This window comes from Lepisosteus platostomus, chromosome 13 (assembly GCF_059453375.1).
Source record: "Lepisosteus platostomus isolate fLepPlt1 chromosome 13, fLepPlt1.hap1, whole genome shotgun sequence".
NCBI classification, from domain to species: Eukaryota; Metazoa; Chordata; class Actinopteri; order Semionotiformes; family Lepisosteidae; genus Lepisosteus; species Lepisosteus platostomus.
Genome location: NC_142623.1, coordinates 20,533,161 through 20,559,116, shown reverse-complemented (window position 1 = coordinate 20,559,116; position 25,956 = coordinate 20,533,161). Strand labels below are relative to the sequence as shown.

The following is a 25,956-nucleotide window of genomic DNA, read 5'->3' as shown; positions in this document are numbered from 1 at the left end:
GGATCTAATAGGCAGGTGGACATGTGGTGGATGTGAAGCAGAAAAAAAACAATAAGTAAGAATCGTTATGTGAAATAAGTACTTTAAATCCCTAACTTACTTGTGTAAAACACAATTAAGGGGTGATTAGAATCCAGTAATCAAATAATAGGGTAACAAAGGACAGAATTTAGGTACAGTAGCTCTGACTTGCATAATCAGAAAGAAAGAAACACAGTTTGGTCTACACCAAGCAATTAGTGGACATGTCATGCCCTGATCAAGAGACATTTCAGAGCACCTCAAAATAAGAGTACTCAATTCTAATCATTCTAGAGGAGTATACAAAACATCAATTCTAAACATCAATTCATCCACTATCATACAAACAGCCTATTAAAAATATTTAAGACAACGATGTCTTCAAGATAGATAGATAAGACTATTGATCCTGAAGAGAAATTGAGGTGTTACAGCAGCCCAGCACAAGACAAGTAAAAACAGACAACAGAATATTAAAATACGTACTGTAATACAAAATAAATATAAAATAAATACATAGTTAGATGTTTGCAAAATATGATCATAGTCACTTTAAATAAATAAAATATGTGCAAAATGTGCATAGGTATATACAGATTGAGTGTCCAAAAAGTACAACATGCTGTCCATAGACAAGCAGATGAAGGGCTAACAGTCCTAGCCTAGGGCAGTGTTATACACCCTGACAGCCGCCGGGAGGAAGGACCTGCGGAAACATTCCCTTGAACAACAGGACTGGTCACCCTTCCATGATCTCCGCTACAGCATCCCAAAAATCATCTAAGAATTTGATTACTGGAAGAATGTTCTGTGAACAAATGAGTCAAAAGTGAACTTCTTGCCAGAAGTAGAATTGTTTTCTGGTAAAATTTAAAAAGTGCCTTTTATTGAAAAGATGGTAATTGTGGTAGTGTTTGGCCTGCTGAAATTCTGTCAGTACTCCAATGATGGTGGTGATAAACATGAAAATTTGTTTATTTTTTTCTAAGTCCTAAAATAATCAGTAGAATAATGTTTCTGATATGTTCAGGTTGTCATAGTGTATTTTTGGAACCATTAGTCTTTGACATTTTGTAGGATTTTCCGCAGATTTGGGAAGTGCTCTGTTTTGTTGATTTGTAACTGTAAATATCATAAACCCAGTTCACTGCACTCATGTGTGAATATTCTCTGTCCCTCCCCTGCTGTTCGCAATTTTGTTTGCTCTTTTTTGCTTTTACTTCCATACTGGCTCTGTGGCTAAGGATCAGTGCCTGTGGCTAGAAGGTTGCTGGTTCAAATCCCACAGCTGGCAGAGGAATCCTACTCCGTTGGGCTCCTGAGCAAGGCCCTTAACCCCAACTGCTCCAGGGGTGCTGTACAATGGCAGACCCTGCGCTCTGACCCCAAGCTCTCTTCCTGTCTGTGTGTCTCATGGAGAGCAAGCTGGGGTATGCATTCATCACCTTGAATTGGAAATGTGTATAACTGTAAAAAACTGCGAAAGCTCCAAATAATTTATTCACATGAGCAGTGTTGCACGTTGTTATAGATACCTTGACTGGACAGATTCACAGAGGTGTAGGATCAAAGCCAGGAAAAAAGGGAAAACCCTTCTTATAAATGAGTTTTTAAAAGTGTTAATATGTATCTTGTCTTTGGGGTCAGAGAATGACATCCCCCCTGTCATAGTCCAGCTGCACTCTGATCTTCTGGGGTTTCCTCTTCAGAATGAGTTGTGTCTCTGGTGAGGTTAGAACTCTATAATCTCCATCACGTAGACCTATAAGCTAGACACCTCCTCCTGCGATTTCAGTGATTGATCCTTTTCTGTTGATGGATTCTTTGGCCACACCCAACCACCAGCAGGTGTTCTCTCCCACCTCAACATCCCAACAGTGTCTCCCTAAGGTGAATCATTCAGAGCCCAGAACATACATATAGGGATCAAACCTCTCTGAGTTGTCAGGAAGTTGCTTCATCCATTTACCACTATTTCTCACACTGGTCAGATCCTGGGATAAAAAGAGCCGGGCCTGTGCTGTGTTAGGGTCTAGAATGACAGGAACTTAAATAAAAAAAAAACAATTAAACAATTAAGTTTTCTTCTAATTCAGGGCCCTGGGGAAGGTGGTGCCTATCCCAGCAAACAACGACTGCAAGGCAGGATACACCCTGGACAGGATACCAGTCATCACACAGCACACACAGACACACAGACACAAAAACACTTACACCAATGCCAGTTTTCCCAGAAGGCAATTAACCTACCAATATCTCTTTTAACTGTGGGAGGACATCAAAGAGAATATATAAGTTACCCAAAACATGTTGCATTCACTTCCATGGATTAATGAGAAAAGATTCAGGCTTACCTAGGAATTGTATCAAATGCTTTCTTTAGGTATGAGATGAGTGAACATCAATCCAGTTTTATATTAACTTTTATAAACACTCATTGACTGCCAGTATATTTACTACAGGTGACTCATATTTCAGTGGCTATTTTCTTTTCTGAAATCCTGCCATTTTGGACTTTGCGCTTAAAATCTATCAAACATTGCCCTTTTTTAATCAACTACAGAGATCCAAGTGCACAGGAAGAAAGAAATGCAGAGTGACTGAAGAAACAGAACAAGGATGCTGGTGTACTGGGTGCAGTATCAGAGACACCCAATGTTTTTAATTTGGATGAATAGTATATAGGTAGTCAATGTAATAGAAATACAGCACTATTGCACCAAAGGCACTGACAGAGATACAGTGATAAAGCATGGGTCATAAACCACTGAGTACAGCAGTGCACTGAAGCAAACCTTGCCAGATCCAAAGGTGTACTATGTTATGGAATGACTGAACCTAAGGTTATGGGAACAGAAGGTTATAAGAAAAAGCACAGCACTAGAATGGTAAATGTCCAGGAGCTGAGGACACTAATGTGCAGAGCTATTGAGTTATTTAACTAGGTGTAATGGAAGATAACCACAGAGTGTAGGCACAGTAGTCTAGCACTATAAGGAAGGTCCAGAGTATGTGAACCAGTGTAAATGAGAACCTGTAGAAGCTGGAGCATAGAATCCACAGCAGCAGGTATATCTGATCCTGAAAGACAAACAAATACTGTCTAATCCAAAATAAGATAATTTAATATTTCATGTATATTCTTACAATAGAATATATCACTGATATAGAATAGCTGCATGAATCCTGGGTAAGTTGAAGTATTAGTTACTGTAGTTTAAGTTACATTGATGTTCTGTGGGTGCTAGGTCATATTTGAAGCTACTTGGGTCACAGAGGATCTTACTTGAGTAGAGTTGGGCTGGCCAAGGTAAGATCTGAACAAGTGGATCACACAAGTAGCTTGTTTGCCAGGTCCAATGCTGTATAAGTGCCCTGCTAAGAAACAGGAGTGTCTTGCTGGGCTGAGACAAATTGAGTGGAATGCTTTTGCACCTGGAGAGTAGGGCTTTGCCTGACAAGTAAATAGTGTACTTTCTTGCCCTAAAGAGGGAAGCCGGAATATAGACTGTAGAAGGACAGGTAGCTGAGGATCTGGAAGAGGAATGTAATGGCAAACTGGGTGTTACTGTGTCAAGGATGTTATGATTTGGCCTGGAGAAACATCCCTGGTCAAACCTGGCTTAGTGAGGAACTCTTCTGATCTCAATGTCTTTGGGCTAATTAAGATGGTAAGCAAAAGAGCAAGGAGGAAAGGGTCGTTCAGTCTAAATCCAGGCTCTTACTTCCATGTGAGTTGAGATGGGAGTTTTCACTAACACTGAGTCCTATGCATGTACTGAGGGGCATTACAGGTGCCGGAGAGGTGGGCTGCTTGGTACTTCATTTACCAGGATCAATAGGGTAGAATTATGCTGTCAAAGACTATTGGAAGTGTTTTTATGAACATATTGAAGGTTATTGAAGTGGTTTCAGTAAAAATACTGTAGCATTTGGACGTTACAGAATGAGTCTAATTGAATAGTGCCTGGTTGTGTCAGAGTGAATACTGATTAGTGAAGAGAAGAAATGGGTGACAAGGAGTTAATCAGGTTGATGATTCTAGTGCTTGGTGATTAATGAAGAGTAAAGAGCTAATGAGAAGATCTAAATCCTGGACAATGATGGACGTGAGGAGTCATGGGTTACAGCAGTTGTCGTACTCACATGTGGAGGTGTTAAATGTCTTGTGTGCATGTATTGAGAGTAGCAAAAAGATAATTGTAAAAAAGCTGGGAAGAAGCCTGATTAGTATTCTCGGGACACAAAATAATCAAGGCCCTGGAGGGGTCCAAATCCAACAGTAGAGCAGACTCGCTACAATTATCATACAGTATAACACAACTAGCAAGTAGCTCAGGCTAGAGGAGTTGCACCTGATTGACTACAGAATTCTCAATATTCTCTCTGTACTTTGAAAACCTCCCTCTTATGATCTTTGTCCCCCCCCCAGTACTCACAGTACTGAACAATTCCCAACATCTTCTTCCAGACTCTGTACTTTAGTGAGCCTGGGTGCTTGGCAACATCTGTCAGTGCTCCTGAAACCCCGTCTAGATCCTGTAGCTTACACAGAGTTCTGCAATAATATTCAGGAGTCAGTGCTGCACCTGGATTGTCTTAAAAACCTAATAAAAAGATAAACGGGCTTATGGCTACATACTGTACCTTCTCTTTTTGGTCTTGTACATCTGGAAAACAACATTATATGTAATTCATATTATTTTTGAAAAAGAAAAATGTATGTTTTGTTCACACAGCACAGATACACATAATATCTGTTACATATAAACATAGATGCATTTATTTTATTTAATGGAAATTGAAAATTTTCATACTGATAAAATCTAAAGCACACACAAGAGGAAACAGTATAATATGCTGTCATAGCTAATTTTCTGCCCTTTTAACATAGAAATTTGAATTTTGAACCTAACAATGATACAGTCATAAAAGTTGCATAAATATTAAATCCCATTATTAAATACTAAACATTTTGTATGTTTTCTGGGACTTGAGGAAGGACTCCTGGCTTTAATCAGATCTTTTTCATGTAGTTCTACAGTTTCTATTAATCTAAAGGAGATCGTTTTCAACCATCTATTTAGTGGTGAAATATGTGGGATACACTTTCACCTAAGGTACCATGCCTGAAGGCCTTCTTTCCTCCCATCATGTCAGCCCATTGCATTGGACAGCAGCATGCACTGCCCACTATTACCTCTTATACGAACTTTGGAATGGATCACCAATCAACAAGCATGTAGACATTCTAAAGTGATTTTGTACTTTCGTCACATACAGGCAGTGGTGATGCACGTGGGCTGTGCCTGGTATGTCACTATTTGGACGGGACTTGTCCCATCTGTCTGTCAGATCAACTATTTGGCTGCTGTAGAGCACAAGTGCACAAAGAAGCTCAGACTAAATACTGTGCCACTCATTATATCACATGTAACATCAAGATGATCCAATGATTGAATGGATGTTTGTCAGCTGAGGTCATCAAGACACTCTGTGAGGGTGCAGACAGACATCTGGAATTATTCTAAGAAGAATCAGCAAATGAACTTTACACTGCAACCACTGGGCTCACCACACAACCTACAGGATTATAGAAACTCAATGTTGTTGGCTTGACATGACCCTCTTTATTTTGCAGAGCATATCAGCTCTGGCTCCCAAATCAGCTTGGCTTTTGCCTTATTCTGGAGCCTGTGGCTTAGCTACTGTACCTTACACAACTGTATTGTAGAATACTATCAGAGGATTAATGGTACACAACAGAGTCCTGTTTTTTTATACTTATGCTCAAAATCAAGACCAGGACATCAGTTTGGTAATGTCTACATTTCTCATGTTTTTATGAAATTTACATTGACTATCAAGAACAATCTAATTTGTAAGAAACGTCAATATACTCTATATACTAAGAAAAACCCTTTCTGTCTGTATTAAGAAGACTATTTTTTTTCCTGCAGGAGAAAGACATTGTCAGCTGAAAACTGTTGTGATGATATCTCTCTTGTAAGGCTCACAATCCTCTCCATCATCATTTCACTTTTCTGCTCCTCTTCCTCTCTCAGCGCAGCTATCTTGGCTGCCTCTTCATCTCGTAGAAACTGGTGAAGTTTCTCAAACTCCTCCTGTATCTACTTTTCTGTTTCCTGGGCCTTTGTCTTGGAAATAAGATACCATATAGTATTTTAAATTCAGGGGTCAGGACCATTTCAAGATTCTGAAACTTAAAATATCAATTGAACAAAACACACCATTGCACTTCTAAAAACATATCCCTCATGTGATGTGAAATGATAATGTGATATGCCCATGTAAGTTACCACCCCCAAATTAAATTTCACTAGTTTGGTCAAATAAACGCCTTGGGGCAACCTTGTTGTGAAAAGCGCTATACAAAAATAAATTGAAATTCTTATTACAATGAGACAGGACAATGAATGTAAAGGGACAGTGTAGTTAATATTGAAGTGCTGAGGAAATAGTCAGGTATTCCTAAACCCTCACACTTGTGAAGAATACACCAAGGAGACATCTGCAAGGGAGAATATGTGGTGAAGGTAGGGGTGTAGAATAAGATGTGCGCAAATGGGGCTCAGCGGGCAGTATTCATATGCAAAATTAGTATTTGACCTTGTCCAGAACTTCTGTTTAACGATTCCATTTTGAATAGCTGATTAGGATTTTTTTCCAAAAGTTTTGTTTACCTTATTGTATTCATGTGTTTTTTCACGTTGATTTTAAGATATTTACAGTTTTTAGCATTGTTTTCAGTAGCTCCAGAGCAGTTTTGAGTTTCTCCTGAAATGAAATGGCAGTTAACACATTGCACTATACAGTCTTAAGTTTAATTACAACAGGCCACATGCAACACTATGTACAGGAAGAAAAGAAATCGGAATGAAAATTCACTTCACTAGATCACAGCAAGGATTTGTATTTTACTTACAGTAGGTGAAAGAGCTTTAAAAAACTTTGGGACCTGTATATTCTTTTTTGCAAATCAGACAAATTTCTTTAAAATTCATTATCAAAAGGCTGAGTAGATCATTGTTAATGGCAAAACAAAATTAAAATAAATACAATTTTAATCACAGGTAAAAATTAAATAGGTAAAAAAATTGTCATTAAATATTGGCGTTTTTCTTCAATTATGAAATTGTGCATTCATACCTTATATTTCTGTCCTACTTCCTCAACAGGGCGAAATATATGGTTTGCATGTTGTTCTGAAGTTTGACAAACACAAAGAGCCTTGTTATCATCCAAACATAAGAGCTTGAGTTTCTCACTGTGTAGACTGCAGAGCACTTCATTAACGGCTGGTGTCTGGCTTAAGAAGGACTCACAAAGATTCTTTAAGGACAAATTTGATGCTAGGCGGGCCTCTAGGCGTCTGTCTTCCAATGTAGAACCCTGAGCTTCCGCAGCACTGGGTTTAAATAATGAACAGAACAAGGGGCAGGTGAACGTAATAATGAAACTAAAATACAAAAGGGTTGGAGCGACCTTAGAGGAGGAATGAAGATCGTGACAGGAAACACCTCAGTTCCATAGGTAATAATAATAATAATTGCTTACACTTATATAGCGCTTTTCTGGACACTCCATTCAAAGCACTTAACAGGTAATGTGGACTCCCCTCCACCACCATCTATGTGCAGCATCCACTTAGATGATGCGATGGCAGCCATAGTGCGCCAGAACGCTCACCACGCTATCAGTGGGAAGGAGGTTACACTCCTACTCTGCCTTTGGTATAAATTCCAGGTTACTCTTCCCTTCCCAAGAATAAGCAGATGGATTTTTACTTTCTGTTTTTTTGTCTTCTATTGTAAACGTTGCGTTTTCTTACAAACTGTTTACCTCAACTTCTACATTTTTTTTCACTGTTTAGTGTTGAAAAAAAAATGTTTTGAGTTATTTATGTTGCTATTTTATTTTTGGGTATTCAGATTTTCTTTCACCGCCAGCACCCATGTCACCCTGCAACTTACAATTAGCAGACTACTGAAGCTGAGCAGGTATGAGCCTGGTCAGTACCTGGATGGGAGACCTCCTGGGAAAAACTAAGGTTGCTGCTGGAAGAGGTGTTAGTGAGGCCAGCAGGGGCTGCTCACCCTGCAGTCCATGTGGGTCCTAATGCCCCAGTATAGTGACGGGGACACTATACTGTAAACAAGCGCCGTCTTTCGGATGAGACGTAAAACCGAGGTCCTGACTCTCTCTGGTCATTAAAAATCCCGTGGTGTTTCTCGAAAAGAGTAGGGGTGTAACCCTGGCATCCTGGCCAAATTTCCTATGCTTCCTAATAATCCCCCTCTATGAATTGGTAACATTACTTTGTTCTCCTCCCCCCCACTCCGACGGCAGGTTGAGCGACGCGCCGGTTGGAGTATTCTCTGTCGCATTTAACGGCAACGTCAGCTCAAAGATTTGGTTCAAACCACCAAATGGTGACGGCGTGCCAACAAGCAGACCCTGCTGATGAAGGGATTAGTCCTAGGATGAGAGAGAGATTTTCTTTAACCATAAAAAAGCCAGCTGTATAACTTAGCACCCTTGAATTGTACCACTACTATGGTAGTGTTGAAAAAAATGGTTATTTTTGCTGTTGCTAAATCAACTAGGAAAATACCATCTGTCCCCTTCAATGTATTAATCCCAAGTCATCCTAGCTCCTGTAGCACCTCAATGTTAGTTACAGTGCCTTGCAAACATTTTCTGGCCCTTGCACAGTTTTCATTTTCTTGTTTAAAGCCTACAGTGAAGGTATTTTAAGAAACAAATAATCACAACAAATGCAAACAAACTGTGGAAAAACAAGGTAAGGTAAAACAAACGTTCATTGTGAGGTTGATGTTTTCTTCCTTCTCTAACATGTAGCTGCACTGAAGAGTTACCTTTGGAAAACCTGAATGACATTCAATATGGAGGAAGTATGCAAACTTTACACAAAAGGTACTGCAGGTTGAATTGGAAGGCAGGATCAAAATGCTGGGAATCAGAAGTGTCTTCCCTTACTGTTAAGCACAGTATACTTTTTAATTCTAAGAAAATTATATTTTATTAAACTTATTATTTTTTAACTTCAGTATTACAACAAAGACTCAAACAGCCTGCTCTATTTTAGAGTACATAGTGGCTTCATACTCTTTCTTATACACATCTACTTATAAACATCTACTGGGGTCTTAACACCATCTTAATACCCATTCTCTCTTAGTAAATATCAATAAAACTCCATTCAGGAGGATTTATATACCAGCTCTGTCACCCTCAACACATTGTTTTATAGTCCACTGTTATTGACACCTTCACAGGGCAAATTCTCAAAGGAACAGGTTCACTTCCTGGCCTGAAGACTGGGAACACTCTTTCAGCAAATGTGTCTGTAAAAGTGTAGATGGGAGTCCCATCACTGGGGTCAGAGAATGACACCTTTCCCCTTTCATAGTCCAGCTGCACTCTGATCTTCTGGGGCTTCCTGTTCAGTGTGAATCGTGTTCCTGATGAGGTCAGTGCAGTGTAATCACCTCCACAGAGTCGTAGAGCCCAAATTCCTTCCTCTGGACACAGACTGATTGATCCTTTTCTATTCATGGACTCTTTGACTAAACCTAAGATCCAAAACATTTTTCTTTCACCTCAACATCCCAGCAGTGTCTACCTGAGGTACTGTAAATCCCTCAGAGCCCAGCACACCGAAACGAGAATTAAATCTCTCTGGGTTGTCAGGAAGTTGCTGTCCTCCAGCTTTGTATGTCATACTGGTTAGATTGTTGGACACAGGAGTCACAGGAGCTGACAGGAAAATCAAATAACAGAAATCAACCCAGACCGACTCAAAGAAAAATATAATAAAGACAAGATATATTGTTACACTTTGTGAATTTTGGAATTTAACTGTAACTGAAACATTAAACGTTTTATTGAAATGAATAAATTGTGATTTTAGGAAAAATTAGTGAAGGAAGGAACCATACAAACAGAAGCACAAACAACATCTGAAAGGGTAACCTTATTTGAGCATAAAATCTAAAATAAAAATGTGGATTAAGATGAAACTGCTAATTTGAATTTTGAATTATCAAGTTTATTAGTGTGGCTGCTGCAATGAAGTGCAGGGAGCAATTTTAAACCCAGGGCTCCAACACTGTGAGGTAGCAATGCTAACCACTGTGCTACCATGTGGTCTTCCCAAACTGGTCATGGGAAATATGAACAAGTTCTTCCTTATTTTGTAAGTCAAGTTCTCATCTAGGGCCATGTCTCAAGCATGTGATACAAAGTAGGAGGAGGGAGACTACAGAGAGAAGAGCAGTTAGTATTCTATTAACTGTACTGCATAGGAGAATAATGGGATGTGGTTAGCGGCCTCATATCAATTTGACTTGATCTCAACAAAGAGAAAATAAATGAAATCATAGCAGAATAAAGACAAATCAATAAAGAGTAAGGAAACTTTACACAGACAGCCACAATCTCATTTTTCTACTTGATTTTTCTACTCGATTTTCATAACTCTCAATATACAGCACCTCCTCATGGCAGACCATCTTAAGATAAGGTTGCAATTACAACTAGCTTGCCAGTAGTGGAAACTGTATGGCCTCCAATCTTTGTAAATAGCCACAGAAGTTGGTAAATATATTCATTATTGTATGATTTATTCCTCAACTATGGTCATGAGGTTTGGGTACTAACCAAAAGAATGTGATTGTGGATACAAGCACCAGTAATTAGATTTCTCCATAGGGCTGCTTAATCTCCATGTGCCACGATCGTAAACCCCTCTGCTTAAGGACGCTCCAGCCCTTCCTAGTTTACTCTTGATCACCTGCACCTGCCTCCAGTTCCTGCCCCTGTCCTGTAAAAGCCAGACGTTCCTGCCAATCTGGGCTCAGCTTTGGAACATGGAAACCCGGAAGCCCGCCTATCAACGAGTCCAGGATGGGCTCGACGGCATAGGCTTCACAACGGTGTCCTGACCATCTGGGTCCGGGACTTGGAGCGCCTGACCCCCTAACCCCCTTTTCTTCCCCCGACCCTTCGCCAGATCCCGCTCCGGCTTTTTAACTTTGTTCGTCTGTGTCAGGATAGATCACCTTGCTTTGAACATTGGCTTTCTCTGGATACGCTCACGGACTCCTTTGGACTAGTTTACCTAGGACCACTCCCCCCCGAAGACCAGCACACCTTGGACACGGCCCCTGTTCTTCTTCCAGCCCCAATTCTAGTCTTTTTCCCCATGTTTTCTCACTCCTCTCCGGATTGTGCTGTCTGCATAGGGTCCTAAAAAATGCTTCGTGACACCATGACAGGGTGAGGAGCTTGGAAATCCAGGACTTTGGAGCAGAGTTGCTGCTCCTCAGGATGCAGAGGGTCCAGTAAAGGTGTTTCTGGCATCTGATAAGTATGCCTTCCTGTAGGTGTTCCAAGTAGGGCCCAATGGGAAGAGAACTCAGAACACAGAACACACTGGACAGATTATATCTCTTCAGTGGCCTGGGAGCACCTGAGAATTCCCCAGGAGGACCCGGAGACTGTTGCTGGGGAAAGTCTGATCGACTATCACCAGGAGTAAGCAATTAGAAAATGGATGGATATACAGATGCAGCCATTCAAAGTGCGCGGTACAGACACGTACCGGAGGTAATTGGCTACTGCGTCGTGCAATTTGACGCAAGATAACGCGGGGTACCGCGGTACGTGATTGGTTGACCGACAGGGGCACTCGTGGTCCGTTGGTCTGTCGTAGAAAGATTTACAGTAAACGTCTTTACTGTGCCCGTTGTAGTATTGAATATTCATATGGAATTTTACCACTGAAGGGAAATCTTAGTGCCTGAGCACAAAAAGAATAGAAGCATACTGCAACGCGTGTGAAGGCAATAAACGATATTAATTTTGGAACATAAACATACAGTATATGGCTGGTCTCGGTACTTTAAAGAAAACATACACGAAACATGGTTTCATTATGACCAGAATCGGTCTTAAGATATTTTTTACTTGATTTACAGTGTTTGAGAGGTATGTCTTGACACCGATACTACGTAAATACTGCTCACGTATATGTTTCTAGGTTTATATTATGCATTTCATACGACCATATCATTCAACCAGAGCTCGAAATATCACAAGGATCCTCTAGAGCACAGCAAAGACTGTATTAAAAGAATCGCGTATCTCAAGAAATTAATAAGATATAATTATATTCGTGTAATTCGTATAATTATATAATGCCAGTGAACTCTTGTTTTTATGTCCGCTATAACAGACAATCTCCTTTGCTTTTAACCGAGTGTTTAATAATTTCCTAAAATGAAAATGATTTACTTTATTTCACTCACGGGATCAATAAAAGTATCTATCATCTGTCTAAACTATGGGACAGAATTCTGGGGTCTCCCCATACCAGAGATTATGGTAGGGCTTCAGAATGGTGATTGGCCAACCAACAAAAACAACCATATAAACATAATACCAACCAAAAACATAGATAACGACCACAATACAAAATCAAATATATCAAACCATTATACTCTCACAAATTCCTCTGATTATCATAATCCCGCCCCTTATGCATAACCAAACCCTCCTCCCATCCCAGTTTATCCTCTTTATCATCCTCAAAATCTACCTCGATTTTCAACTTAAATCATTACTGCTTACTGGTTTTTGAGGGGGGGGGAGGTGTCTTTCGCTGAAAAACCTCGCCTGCTTCCACTACTCAACCCCCTCTCTGCCGGAGTGCTGGCTGTGACGAATTAAACCGGTTTCACAGGTATTCAAAGTAGGAAGTACAGTGTTAAGTGGTAGCTGGGCTACTCCCTCAATAGAATCGCTTTAACATGCTAATGCGTTGGTTTAACAGTCCGGGAGTGGCAAGCTTCCAATGTCAACTCGATTCGATTGGAAGACAATGAACGTATTTTAGCCCTAAATGAATTAATAGCAAACATGGTTTACATAAAATACATTTTTCCAAGAAAGTTTATAATAATACGATCTATAGTTGAAATCTGAGCCTAAATATAAAGGAAAAGCATTTTCAGAGAGCAATCACGCTGTGTTTATGTAGAAAAAGCGATTAGGTTTATGAGCAATCTAATTACCTATTCGCTTAAAACGCTATATAAAATAAAGTTTATTTAGAGATGAATGATCAGTGTCGCAGTTTAAATAATTTTCGTAGGAGGGCTTGGACAGATTCCAAGTGCATTTTTGCAATTTACGTTGCAATTTAGAGCTTTCTGGCAAGTGGAGACACCCAAATTATAATGTAACACGCCACTGTTTGTGCATGAACAAAGTTATACTGCAATTTTCCTTAGATACGCGATTAAAAAAAAATTTTTTTGGAATCCCCCGTGGAACACACTCCATAAGAATCAGCGCTTTTATACAGTATATCGCTTTTAAACACATATATTTAAACACGCGTTTACGATTTAAATCAAAACGCGATTCAAATCAATATAAATGTTTATTTTGTAACACATAGGTGACTATTCATTGTTATTAAAAAGACTTAAATTCGATCATGTTGTGATATTAAGAAATATAAATTTGTTTGGTGCGAGTGAGGTTTTATTTAATCTCTGACCAAGGGAAACGTTTCATTTTTTCAAAGAAATGTTTGTTAAAAAATAAAGTCATAGTTCCATGGGATTCAATCACATTTATACATTTTAGAAACGTTTCATCCATACAAACACCACAAAACTATTCTCGATTGTATTTCTGAATGGTATGTTACACTTAGTTCACTGTTTTAAATACATCTAATTAAGAAAGTTAGGTGTTAGCATAAACTATTAGCAATAATATTAAATTTAGCACTGTAATAATTGTTGCACTTTCCCCCGCATCTTGTAAAAATATATTTTCATTTTTCAAATATACATTAAATCTGACTATCATATAATAAGTTAAATACAAAACTAAAGAAAAAATAGGGTTAAATATAATTCAAAATATTTTGCTAACAATGTTAACTGTTTATAAATAATAAATTGTATTAACTAAAGAGTAGGATGGCACAGTTGTTAGTATGCTTTTTGTTTTGTTTTGTTTTTCATAAATACAACAGTAGTACCTGATGTCTCAGTGGCTTTCAAAATTAAATTATGCATGCAAACCTGTGAACTAGAAAGATAACTAAGATATCCATCCATTTATAATGGTGGCAAAGTGGTTAGCATTGCTATCTTGGAGCACTGGGGTCCTAGGTTCAATTCCTGCCATCCTGTGTGTGTGGGGTTTGCATGTTCTCTCTGGGTTACATGGTTTTTCTCCATATGTGTGATATGACTCCCTCTCGCACTCCAAAACATACTGGTAAGTTAATTGGTTTATGGGAAAACTGGCCCTGGTGTGTGTGTGTGTGTTTGTGTCTGTCTGTCCTGTGATGGACTGGCGCTATGTCCAGGGTGTATTCTGCCTTGTGTCCGTTGCTTACTGGTATAGGCTCCAAATCCTCTGTACTGGATAAAGAGATTAGAAATGGATGGAAGTAAAGGCACTGTGTGGATGGAACTATACACATTGTTAGAAACCCACTATGAAATGGCAGCATCTCACTGAGAATAAAATATTTTATAGTGCTGGCTTAAGGAAACAGCCTTTCCACCTCTCTTGCACATCAGTATCCATACCTAGTTATTTAAACAAATTGCCTCTAATTATAAACATCTTAATATGTTGGCTCTGTGGATCCGCATCAGCTATGTTTGCCCATTCCTTCAATTCATGTGCATCCAACACACAGTTCAACGCTAGCAACTACACAAAATCTAAAATACAATCCTCATTTCAGTATCTATGTAAACATACAGTCTGTTAACTTCATCATCTTCATCAAAGTATGCCTAACCCCATTAGGAAGTGTTCTTGTTATCAGTGTATTCCTCAGCTATCCCAAAATTATCTTCTTCTTACCAACATCTCTAGTCTTTTATCCTGCAATAACTCAGCCAACACTTAAATCTCCAAAAGCTGCTTGTGTTAATTTCTTGAAATCACAAATATCATGTGTAAATACTGGCCATGTAATACTCTGCATTGTGGAATAATAGTTTATTTTAAAGGGAACTAGAGAAACTAAGAACTAGAGAAATCAAGAAAGGCTTTTTTTTTCTAGAATTAATAAATGCACATCCTGTTCACTGGGGAAATTAAATCCACACTGAGCAATCTTCAATATGTTCAGAATATGACAGCGAGAATCCTATCAGGGATGCATTACACCTGTTTTCAAGTCCTTGCATTGGTTATCTATCAGGTTTCGAGTCAACTTCAAAATCCTCATCCTCATTCAGTACCTACAGTATATGGCTTATTATCTGTCTACTCCCCACCTTTGTCCGTCTGACTCTGGTCTTCTAGCTGTCCTCAAGAACATCTACATTCTGTGGGTGACAGGGTCTTCTCTAGCTGCACCCCAGAGCTCTCAATTTGTATTCCCAGTGATATCAGTCACGTACCCTGAGTGCATTTAAATCTAACCTCAGAACCTTTCTTTTCAGAAGACTTAGTGTCTGTATCTGCTTCATTTTCTAATTTTGGTAGCACCTCTAACTGCTTGTCTTTCTTATATGTATTTACTTTGTAATCTGTGGTCCTTTCATCTGTTTTTATATCTCCTGTATTGCTTTGAGATGCCACTTTTAAAGGTGATATATAAAATAAAGTTTTTTATTATTGTTATAGAGAAACATGATCAGTTTTCCCTGGTTCAGATAAAACGATCTAAAGCATACTAGTTTGTCACTCTTCTCATTCCCTTTGCTAAATAACTTTTCATACTAATCTGATCAATCTAACTGCCTGTTTTCTGTGCTTTCTCTATCCTGCTAGATTTGCAATTATTCTGAAAATTTTCTTCTTGAAATAACTCGTTTCTAAATACCTTTTTTCACTGTTAACATCTTGCAGCAACTCTGCGACAAAATATACACTTAGCACAGTTCATCCTGCTACCAACATTGAATAAAAAAAATCTTAAGATTTCTATATTTATGTCTTTATTTAGTGGTTTCATTAGTGACAAAGGCTAAACTTTCTTGGAAAAATGTATTTTATCTGTTGCGGAAAAAACTGACTTGCTTTAACAAAGTATGTTTACAAATCCCTTCACCTGGCAATCTACCTGAATGCACAACTATCTGAGAAGCCCTCCATGAAACCATGGTTGCTATTAATTCATTTAGGGCTCATTGACATAATTGCTTTTTTTATGCATGCTAATTTTCTGATTCCTCACTCTGTTTCATGTTTATAGATAAGACTTTATTGATCGCGAAGGGAAATTGATGTACATGTTCATGTACATGATGAACTTGTTTGCATGTTCTTTTGTAACATACACCTTTTTGTGATTTTTTTGTATATCTAAGCAAGTGTTCCTGCATCCCTCTTCTGCACTATAGTCATGGCTTTTTTTGTTTGTTTATTTCAAAGCAACACCTGCTCCATTTCTAAAACTTTTTGCCCATGTGCATTTTTGTGCACTTTAACGTCCTGAATTTTCATTTGCATTAATTTGTAGAATGAATTTGAGTTTTAGCCTTAAGTTTTCACTATCTTTTGTTTCTTGTCCTACAACTGTTATTATTGATCACCGAATTATTGTACTTGACATGACTTCACTCAGCCTTTCCTGGACGTCTATGACAGGCAGAGAGAGTGCTGTTTCTGGTGCGATCTTTTGCAGCTGACATTTCACTGTTTTAAACGAACAAGAAATTAGATTATAAATCAGTTATTCTATATAAACACAGCGTAATTGCCCTCCGAAAATCCTCTTTTTCTTGTTCGTTTTAGAGACCTTGATCGAAACTGATTTCTGATGTCAGAAAGGATTTATTTTCTCTGTATTTCCTACATTGCTTTGTCGAGATTTTAACTTTATATCTAGGCTCAGATTTCAACTATAAATCGTACAGTAATTAATAGCAGTAAATACTGATGTTTTGCGCCCTCTTACCACAAAAATATGTTGGGATTAACTTTATTTCGTACGCGTATCTACTCCGGTTCGGACACCGAACAGTTAAAGATTGCGGCAAATCAGACACCCAGAGAGGGGGGGGGGGCGTCTTCTCGCCTCCATAACTTAAATGCCAAATAGGAGTGGCTTAAGCGACATACACAGTCGTGTAACTGACAGTTTGAGGTAGCCTATCGTGGAAATTTCGCTTTGTTGCTGATAGGTTAAGCTTTCGAAACTCTGCCCCAAATTCATGTGACTGATTTTTCGCCCTGTTTCGTTGGTTAAACGCAATGATCACAAGCACCACCATGGTAACTGGGATGTGTAGTTTTTAATTCCGTTTGAATTATAACTGTACGTACTGTCTTCATATTTGACCAGGGCTTTAAAGAGAAGGCGCGCCAAAAAATTTCGGTGCCGTCGTCTCCGCTTTAAAGGTACCCCGTGCTGGAAGAATATGACCTCGGAACGTTTGCCCAGCGTAATGTTAAACCAACGCATTAGCATGTTAAAGCGATTCTTTTGAGGGAGTAGCCCAGCTACCACTTAACACTGTACTTCCTACTTTGAATACCTGTGAAACCGGTTTAATTCGTCACAGCCAGCACTCCGGGAGAGAGGGAGTTGAGTAGTGGAAGCAGGCGAGATTTCCAGCGAAAGACACCTCCCCCTCAAAAACCCAGTAAGCAGTAATGCTTTAAGTTGAAAATCGAGGTAGATTTTGAGGATGATAAAGAGGGTAAACTGGGATGGGAGGAGGGTTTGGTTTTGCATAAGGGGCAGAAGATTTCCCTTGTAAGGATGGTATCAAAAGCAATCTTAAGTGGTGAGAAAGCTGTGCTCAATGTATTTAAGGGACTTAAAAGTAAAAGGAGATGCTTCATATTGCTTGACTAATTTTAAAGTTATAAATGCAGACGCTCCCTCTGGTACGCCGGCTCTTACACAGTGCCTGTCGGCCGTAGGCGTTACAATATACATACCCAACACTGCTTGTACCCATCTGTCATGCAAATAAAACACCTTGAATTGAATTGAATTGAGGGGAGAGGGGGGGAATACTAAAGCCATACTGGCTCAATACCCTCAATGACGTGCTAATGCGTTGGTTTAACAGTCCGGGTGTGGCAAGCTTCCAATGTCAACTCGACTCGATTGGAAGACAATGAACGTACTTTAGCCCTAAATGAATTAATAGCAAACATGGTTTACATAAAATACATTTTTCCAAGAAAGTTTATAATAATACGATCTATAGTTGAAATCTGAGCCTACCGGAAATATAAAGGAAAAGCATTTTCAGAGAGCAATCACGCTGTGTTTATGTAGAAAAAGCGATTAGGTTTATGAGCAATCTAATTACCTATTCGCTTAAAACGCTATATAAAATAAAGTTTATTTAGAGATGAATGATCAGTGTCGCAGTTTAAATAATTTTCGTAGGAGGGCTTGGACAGATTCCAAGTGCATTTTTGCAATTTACGTTGCATTGTCCAATGTTCTGTTGTAATACAGGCTAGAATACAGTTACAGTAGTCTAAGCTTTATCAGCCTATTTAAAATAATTTGTTCGAATCTCCGGCGGAACACACTCCATAGGAATCAGCGCTTTTATACAGTATATCGCCTTTAAACACATATATTTAAACACGCGTTTACGATTTAAATCAAAACGCGATTCAAATCAATATAAATGTATATTTTGTAACGCATAGGTGACTATTCATTGTTATTACTATTAGTAATATCTTCGTTAAAGACTGATGGCCACAGCTCAAACATGAGAGGTTGAGCTTTATTAGCTCCACCTTGCGGAAATTCCGGAAACTATTATTTTGCTTGTCGTATTATAGGAGAATTTACGGTAACTAGCGGTATTTACCAGTAATTCGCAGTATTTACCGGTAGCTTGCGGTAGACTGCGTACAGCGTACCGGAAAATAATGCGGTATCGCCCGCGCATTTTGAATGGCTGCATCTGTATGACTTTATTTTTTAACAAACATTTCTTTGAAAAAATGAAACGTTTCCCTTGGTCAGAGATTAAATAAAACCTCACTCGCACCAAACAAATTTATATTTCTAAATGTCACAACATGATCGAATTTAAGTCTTTTTAATAACAATGAATAGTCACCTATGCGTAACAAAATAAACATTTCTATTGATTTAAATCGCGTTTTGATTTAAATCATAAACGCGTGTTTAAATATATGTGTTTAAAGGCGATATACTGTATAAAAGCGCTGATTCTTATGGAATGTGTTCCGCCGGGGATTCAAAAAATTTATTTTTTTAATCGCGTATCTAAGGAAATCTCAGTATAACTTTGTTCATGCACAAACAGTGGCATGTAACATTATTAATACTGCTATTCCCTTTGATACCCGACTAAAAAATAAAAAATGTTTTGAATCCCCGGCGGAACCGGGCATCCATATGAATCAAGTAACAGGTTTAGTCCATGCTGAAAAAAAGAAGAAAGAAAACACATTCCATAAGAATTGACTGAGCTCCGCTCTGTACCACGCAATGATCCTCCCGGAGTCTCTGCTCCGGGTTATTTGGGTTTTTAGACAGAGGGTAAAAAACTCTCTCTCTGGCTTTACCTCCCCCTCACTGGGTATTGTCTGTTTTTTTGTAAACAAGGCTCACCAGCTAATGTGAATCGAAACCTGTCTTTTTAGCTTTTAAAGTCGTGCGATGTGTAAGCCACAATTCAAATAGAGAAAAAAGAGCTGACTGACAAGATTTAAGATGTGGCTGTCAATGTTGGATTAAAAAAAAAACACATTGCCCGACGTTTTTTGCATTGCTTGAAAAATAACTTTATTTCGAGAGACTGGATAAGTAATTCAAGTGTTTTTTTTAACTTCCTGAAAAACAACTAATAATTTAACTATATGTGCAAACGTTTTATGATATGTCGCTGTTGTGAATGTCTGTGGACATGTGCTGGCTGGACAGAAGGCTCTACTGTACACAGAGAGGGGCGGGAGGAGGGGACAAGCTGATACATACTCTTAGAGTTTGATTAATAGGGAATATAATACAAAAATATAGTACTAAAAATATAGTATAAAAATAAGATCTCTCTAAGAACACTCTACAGACATTCACAACGGCGACTGTCAGAAGATAGGACACAGCGGCTCAGGCACCTGCTGAATGGAAAAGGGGCATCTGTATGGCTAATACTAAAGTCAATACTTCAATACTTTAATATTCTTTTCTGTATGTTTAACAATAGTGGGTACTGGCCTAATTCATCCCTACTCCCGTTGTTAGGTGTTAATGTGTTGTTAAGTGTGAATTTGTACCTGTTTCCATGAGGTCTGGCTTTTTTTCTGGAAAACCATAACTCTGGTCTTGTCCAGATTGACTGTCGGCGCCCAGGTCTGACAGTGCTGCTCCAGCAGTGCCAGGTTCTGGCGCAGCCTCTGTTCTGTGGGCGACAGCGGGACCAGGTCGTCTGCAAAGAGCAGGAACTCGATTTCCATAATTAATGCAGATCAGTAAATAAAGGGACAAAACAACTATTGTGCCCGGGTCCTCAATGGGCTTTGACGAGCTAATGCGTTGGTTTAACAGTCCGGGTGTGGCAAGCCTCTAATGTCTCCCGACTTCGGCAAAAGGCACCCGCCTTTCATTGGAAGACAATGAACATTCTAGCCGTACATGTGAATATAGCATAAATACACCAAAGGATTGGGTGAGCTCCCATCACAAAAAAACTGCGAACCTGCACTACAGCGACCACAGTACAGTATGGAGACCAAGACCTTTTACGGGAAGAGACGGGGTGCTTCTGCCGCCCCAGCTTCCAAAGAGCGAAGGGTAAGCAAATACAGCAGACTTCATCTGAAATACGCGATTACAGCGCATATTACAAGGTATTACTGCCGTTTTGAATTTTAAATTTAATCATAATTATTTCTTCGTAGCCTGTTCTTCAAGAAAACACCGCGCGGGCAAAACGATCTTCGAAATCTACCATCAGGACAGTAAAAAAGAAAGCGGTAAGACGGAAAAAAAGAAAAGTTTATTTTGACGTCTGTTCCGCGACTGATGAATACTACTGTGTGACTTTATTTCTTACATGAATTATGTTATTTTGCCACAGGCTGTGGGTCTCTGCTCTCAGCCACTGGCCAGGGTGCCAACATGTAGAAGCAGCACCTGTGTGGAGACTTTTCGGCAGCAGCGGGAGCAGTACGACGCATTACTGGGGAGGATTGGGAGGCTAGAGACACTCCTGAAAATGCAGAGGAAGGAGACAGTATGTTCCAGCAGTCAAACAGTTGAGCAGCTGTCTCCCGAAAAGTGCCTCTCCCCGCCGCGCAGGTTGCAATGCCTGGCGGAAGCTCTGCCCCCCGCAGAGCACACACCACCTCAGGACACTCCATCCCGGCCTCTCCGCTCACCACCGTGCAGGAATTTGTTGATGCTGTCCCCGCCGTCTATCTCCCCCCAGGAAGCACCGTTTAAAGAGCGAAATTCACAGACGCCAGTGGGACGAATAATCCTCCCAGATATCCAACTGTTACCCATCACTCAGGAGATGGAGGGGGGTTGTACTTGCAGTGCATCGGCATAGACGGGAAAGCAAGAGCCGACCGCTACGCCGCCCTCGTGTTTCGAAATCTTGTGACTTTTGAAATTTACTGGGGGTGGACCACGTCTGTAAATTTCGATGGGTCCAGAGGCAAAAGTGCCTTGCCTTGCAATCTCCGGGAAACCATTAGTAGCTTGGTGAATTGGAGATTCTCAACCCTTACTTCGTGCGACTGGAAAAAAATTCGTGATCAGATCAACGAAATGCTTCGTAGAAGGAGGCGCTCTTTTCCTCTAGTCTAACAGTCTGTCCACAAACAAAACATTCCTGTTAGACAAGAGGACTTGAAAAAAAACAATTACTTTTGTCAATGGAAACCGGTGTGTGTGTCTCTCACTCTCTGCTGAATGAATAAAAGCATTTTATTAAAAACGCGTTTGCGTTTGTCTGGTATTTACTTTGGTCCCTTTTAACTGTTTTTCCATCTACTGTATTGCTTTGAGATACCACTTGTAACTTGACCAGGGGAAGGGTCATTCATAACAGGTATTTTCGGAATTACCTACTTAAAATACTAGATATGGACCTTAGCAAAATGGCTGCCAAAAAGAATCAGCTGACCGGTAAATGGAAAGGGTCTACCCTGAGAAACAATGAGACACAGCTGAGCCGCATCAGGAATCGAAATATAAGTGCCCCGGAGGCAGTGAACAGGGCAGAAGCCGATAAGGTGAATGCGGTTTGGAGGAAAAGAGAGGAAAGAGGTGTATGTTAAAGATCGGGCTAAAGAATAACGGACTACTGAAAGGAGAACAGGTTTATGGTTTTTGGATTACGGACACTGGATAAGGATACATCGCGGATTGGCTTTATTACGGACTTTTGGAACTCGGATCGGATCAGGATTAAGGGAACGGATTACAGACTGTGTTTGGAAGATAGTTGAAGGAAGAAACGCCACGAAACTCAGTCAAGAAAAGTGTGGTGTGAGTACTACTTTCATTTACATAAACTTTCCCCCGGAGACACCACAAATGGTGGAGGATGCGGGCAGCTCCCGCTCGGGTTTGAGAATTGAAGAAAGTAAGTTTTTTTTTGTGTGTGTGGGTGTGGAAGTGGGTTTCGCTTTGTGTGTGTGAAAAAAAAAACAATGGAACAATTAATACAGCAATTGTCCCAGGCCACCCTCGCCTTTTCAGGCTTTAAAAGGACAGCAAGAAGCTATCCAGGCGCAGCAGGAGGCGAATCAAATTCAAAGCGAAACTAACGAACGAATTATAGAGGAGCAAAAATTAGTACGGGAAGAATTGCACCGAATGAGGGAAGAAATCCTGCAGGTTCCAGTAGCGGGGAGAGACACCATTCAGGCTGAACAAATTGCGCTACAAAAGATGACAGAGCTTGATGATGTGGAAGCGTATTTAACCACCTTTGAAAGAACTGCCTCTCGAAATGCATGGCCCAAGGAGCGATGGGCCAGGAGAGTAGCCCCTTATTTAATTGGAGAAGCTCAAAAGGCCTATTATGACTTAAAAGAAGAAGATGCAGAGAATTATGAGATTCTGAAAAGGGAGATTTTGGCAAGACAGGGGGTAACATTGGTAATACGAGCGGTCCGGTTTCACAATTGGAGATACCAAACGGACAAGCCCACGAGGTCTCAGATGTTTGACCTGGTACATCTGGCAAAGAAATGGCTCCAGCCAGAAGAATTAAACCCAGGACAGGTGGTAGAAAGAATGGTGTTGGATCACTTTGTGAGGAGTCTGCCTGTTCATCTGAAAAGGAAAGTGAGTGAGGGGGATCCCCAGACACTGGACCAGGCAATTGACTTAGTGGACAGACAGCATGCCACTGCGGCCGTGATGGGGGAAGAAAAAGGAGTTCAAAAGTTCAAAAGTTCAAAAGGAGGAGAGAAGAAGCCCCAAGAGTTCAGAAACTGAAATAAAGTATCGGTTACTACAGTACAGTAATTATCGGGGCCTGCCCCAATTTAAGAAATCCCTTCAAGAAAGGTCAAAACCGAGGCCACCGCAAGGGAGAGCAACCTGTCATTGTCATGAAGAGGGGCATGTAGCCAGCCACAGTCCTAGCTGGTGTGAACCCAGGCAAGAGGACACCAGAAAGAAAGCAAGGTGTGACTACCTCACGGCGAACATTCCGACCTGTGAGGAACCCCACGTTACTAAAATTAAGATAGGGGAAGGATCTGTTGAGGCCTTGCTAGACTCGGGAAGTATGGTGACCCTGGTGATCCCTACAGTGCTACCGGAAGAAACGGAAATCAGGGGCATGGAGGGGATCCCTATTACTTGCATTCACGGGGACACAAAGAGGTATCCCTCTGCAGAAATTAACATGACTACGGAAAGGGGAACATATAAACCAACAGTCGGGGTGGTGGACCAATTACCTTACCCGGTGGTTTTGGGAAGAGACTGTCCCTACTTCCTCCAAATTTGGAGTAATGGTCAGTCAGCTAGGCCAAGTCCCCTCCCGGGTACTGGAGACCCTGTCAACAATGCTGTAGACACCCCAGGAGAAGCGGACCCGCAGGAAGAAGGCCCCGAACTAGGAGATGAATTCCTGGGTATGGATATACCAGACTGGGAGACACCAGAACATCAAGGTAGGTTCGGGACGGCCCAGTTGGAAGATGGAAATTTGAAACATGCATGGGGACATGTGAAGAAAATCGAGGGGAGGCTGTGTAATACTAAGGGTGCCCTGAGTTACCTATATTTCATGGTGAAGAACAACCTCCTATATCAGGTGCAGAGGAGAGATCAAGAAGAAGTAGAACAACTTCTGATTCCACGGGCCTACCAGTCGAAACTCCTCAACTTGGCCCATAGCCACCTCCTGGGAGGACATCTGGGGGTGAAAAAGACAACCGAGAGACTGCTCGCTCGCTTCTTTTGGCCAGGTATATATAAAGCCATCGAGAAATATTGTCGGGAATGCCTGGAATGTCAGAAAACTGCCCCGCAACCTTATTATAGGAATCCTTTGATTCCTCTCCCAATTATTGAAACTCCATTTGAACGGATTGGGATGGATTTGGTGGGACCCCTGATCAGAGCCGCCAAAGGACATCAGTATATACTGGTAATAGTGGACTACGCCACGAGGTACCCTGAAGCCATTCCCTTGAGAGCCGCCACCGCCAAAAATATAGCTAGGGAGCTAGTACAGGTTTTTTCTAGGGTGGGAATCCCCAAGGAGATCTTAACAGATCAGGGAACTCCTTTTATGTCCAAAGTCATGCGAGACTTAAGTAAACTATTGGGAATTCATCAGATCAGAACCTCGGTATATCACCTACAAACGGATGGACTGGTGGAACATTTTAATAAGACCCTCAAAGGCATGCTGAGGAAGGCCATGCAGAAAGATGGTAAAAATTGGGATCAACTGCTCCCTTATCTAATGTTCAGGATTCGAGAAGTACCACAGGCCTCGACCGGGTTTTCTCCATTTGAGTTACTATATGCCTGGAGACCACGAGGCCTATTAGAAGGAGGCCCGGGGAAGACACCGGTGTATGTAAGGGGTTGTTTGCTGTAAGTCCAGAATTTGGTCTGGCAGGCGGTCTGCGGTATTGTGTACAGGCGTTCGAAGCTGGTGTATGCCTTAATTGCGCGTGGAGTTTTTGAATGGGTTTTGGACCTTTACCGCGAAGTTCAGGACTGGTGTGGGCCTTAATTGCGCCCGGAGTTCTAAAGGTCAGAACTGGTTTGGGCCTTAATTGCGCCCGGAGTTCTGAGGCTCAGGATCGGTGTGGGCCTTAATTGCGCCCAGGGTTCTGGAGCTGAGTGGTGCATTAAATGCACATATAATCCAGGATTGGTGTGGGCCTTAATTGCGCCCGGGGTCCTGAGATTAGCTACGCCTTGATCATGCACGGATTGGCGTGGCGTGGTTTTTTGTTTTAAAGGAAACAGAAGTAGAAGAGATATATGTACAGATGCAGCCATTCAAAATGGGTGAGGTATTTCGCGGCATACCGCGACACGCCCACCGGGGTATCACGCGGTTCACGTGTGTCACGTGACTAACTATCCGGCGTCGCCTTGTACAACCGCCAGGGGGAGCTTAACCTCTCATGTACAGCATTTGAGCCTTTAATTTTGACCTGTGTATTAATAATAATAATAATAATTGCTTACACTTATATAGCGCTTTTCTGGACACTCCACTCAAAGCGCCTTACAGGTAATGGGGTCTCCCCTCCACCACCACCAATGTGCAGCATCCACCTGGATGATGCGACGGCAGCCATAGTGCGCCAGAACGCTCACCACACATCAGCTATCAGTGGGGAGGAGAGCAGAGTAATGTAGCCAATTCATAGAGGGGGATTATTAGGAGGCCATGATGGGGT

At 40.7% G+C, this 25,956-nt stretch overlaps 1 pseudogene; it reads right to left on the bottom strand.

The window, feature by feature from the left end:
• Positions 1-1,546: 1,546 nt before the first annotated feature.
• Positions 1,547-25,956, bottom strand: part of LOC148650208 (E3 ubiquitin-protein ligase TRIM35-like) — a 48,408-nt pseudogene continuing 23,998 nt past the window's right edge.